Here is a 2,422-nt window from a genome sequence, read left to right on the forward strand (position 1 = left end):
TTTGTTCCCCCGAGCAGTGAAGTGGAAGTGGAGTCACAGCTGCTTCATTTATGCCAGGGCAGTCGACCCGTCTGTCACTTTGCCTCCCAATTCCCTACCCTGGCCGCTAAGCTAAAGTGGGGAGACGCTTCTCTACGCTCCATTTTTCTGGAGGGACTGGCTGATTACATCCGAGATGAGATGACCGGCCGTAAGGCCCCAAAAACTCTGGATGAGGCCGTGGACCTCGCCCTGAAGATCGACCAACAAGTGATGTCGCGGCCTCGCCACACCCCTCGGGCCTTCAAACCCTTCCAGCCTCAGAGGGCCACGTCTTCGCAGCCTCCTCCCCCCTCTGAAGGAGCCGCTGCTAGCCCAAGCAGTACATCCAGTGAGGAGCCCATGCAGCTGGGTAGACTCTCCAAAGAGGAGAGAGAGAGACGCTGGCGTGAGGGTCTCTGCGCCTACTGTGGATCAGCTCGACACCGTTGTCCCCAGTGCCCGCTACGTCCGGGAAACGACGACGCCAGGTAGACTGCGGGGAAGTCCCACCTGGCCCTTCCCACTCCTCTGACCCCTCTCGTTTTCTGTTACCAGTAATATTTCACCTGAAACACCAACAGTTCTCATCTGAAGCCCTCCTGGACACCGGAGCCACTGAGAACTTCATCAACCAAAAACTAGCCTCTCGACTTCGCATTCCGTTATCTTCCGTTGATCGATTCCTCCTGGTGACCTCAGTAGATGGGCGATCCCTCCAACCCTACCCGATCCAGTTCCAGACCCAGCCGGTTTGCATGTCTATTGGAGATCATCAGGAGGAGGTCCGGTTTCTAGTAGTCTCGGCCACGTCCTCTCCTCTCATCCTTGGATACCCCTGGTTCCGTCAACATGACCCCCACATCTCCTGGTCTTCCTGCCAGATCCTGGATTGGGGTCCCCAGTGTCCACGCTGCTGGCTTCTCTCTCGGACCCAAAAGAACTCAAAGTCAGAAGAGGCCTCACCAGATCCATTGATCTGGATAAGATCCCTCCGGCTTACCACGAATTATCTGAGGTCTTCAGTAAGAGGCGAGCCTCTACTCTACCTCCTCATCGCTCCTACGACATGGCCATCGAGCTCCTCCCGGGAGCGGTCCCTCCTCGTGGTCGCCTGTTCTCTCTGTCACCCGCAGAGAATAAGGCCATGGAGGAGTAAGTTGCTGAGTCTCCAACAGGGCTTTATTCGCCCTTCTACCTCTCCTGCTGCTGCTGGATTCTTCTTTGTCAAGAAGAAAGATGGCGGGCTCCGCCCCTGTATAGATTATCGGGGCTTGAATAAAGTCACTGTCAAGAACCGCCATCCTCTTCCTCTGCTATCCACCGCACTCGATTCCCTCTCCCAGGCCTGCATCTTCACCAAACTAGACCTACGCAGCGCCTACAATTTGGTGCGCATTAGGGAAAGGAATGAATGGAAGACGGCCTTCATCACTCCCCTCGGAGTACCTGGTGATGCCCTTCGGTCTCTGTATCAGCCCTGCTGTCTTCCAACATCTGATCAACGATGTCTTGCGGGATATGCTAGGCCGGTGGGTGGTGCTTATCTAGATGACATCTTGATCTACTCCCGCACCGAAGTGGACCATATTCGCCATGTGAGGGCCGTGCTGAGCAGGCTGCTTGAGTACCAGCTGTTCTGCAAACTGGAGAAGTGTGCTTTCCATCAGCGGTCCACCACCTTCCTAGGCTTCACCATCTCCTCCGATGGCCTGACCATGGACCCGCAAAAGGTCCAAGCCGTGACCCAGTGGCCTCAGCCCTCCAGCCTTAAGCAGCTACAGAGCTTCCTGGGCTTCGCCAATTTCTATCGGCGCTTTATCCGTAACTTCAGCACCGTTGTCGCCCCATTGACATCCCTCACCAAACCAGCTAACCTGCCTAAGCCCTTCTGCCTCTCCCCAGGTGCAAAAAAGGCATGCCAAGACCTTATCCACCAGTTCACTATGGCCCCCGTCCTGCTCCACCCTGATCCTGCCAGAGATTTTGTGGTGGAGGTGGATGCCTCCGATGTTGGCGCTGGCGCCGTCCTTTCTCAACATGGCCTGGATGGAAAACTTCACCCATGCTGCTATTTCTCAATGAAGTTTTCTCCCACGCAGCAACGGTACGGTGTCGGAGACTGAGAAGGCCATCAAGTGGACCTTAGAAGAGTGGTGGCATTGGCTCCTGGGAGCAAAAGACCCTTTTCCGATCTGGACTGATCATCAGAACCTGATCCATATTTTTTCTGCCAAGCAGCTCAACCCAAGGCAGGTCCGTTGGGCCTTATTCTTTGAGCCTTACAATTTCCACCTCGCCTACCGCCCTGGTTCCAAGAACGCTAAGGCGGACGCTCTCTCCAGACAGTTCGTCCAGGACGGCCTCACGTCAGACCCTGGACCTATCCTACCTTCTCATTGCT

The sequence above is a fragment of the Haplochromis burtoni genome, unplaced genomic scaffold (genome assembly GCF_018398535.1).
Source record: "Haplochromis burtoni strain Fernald_Lab_line unplaced genomic scaffold, NCSU_Asbu1 Contig_527, whole genome shotgun sequence".
NCBI lineage: Eukaryota > Metazoa > Chordata > Actinopteri > Cichliformes > Cichlidae > Haplochromis > Haplochromis burtoni.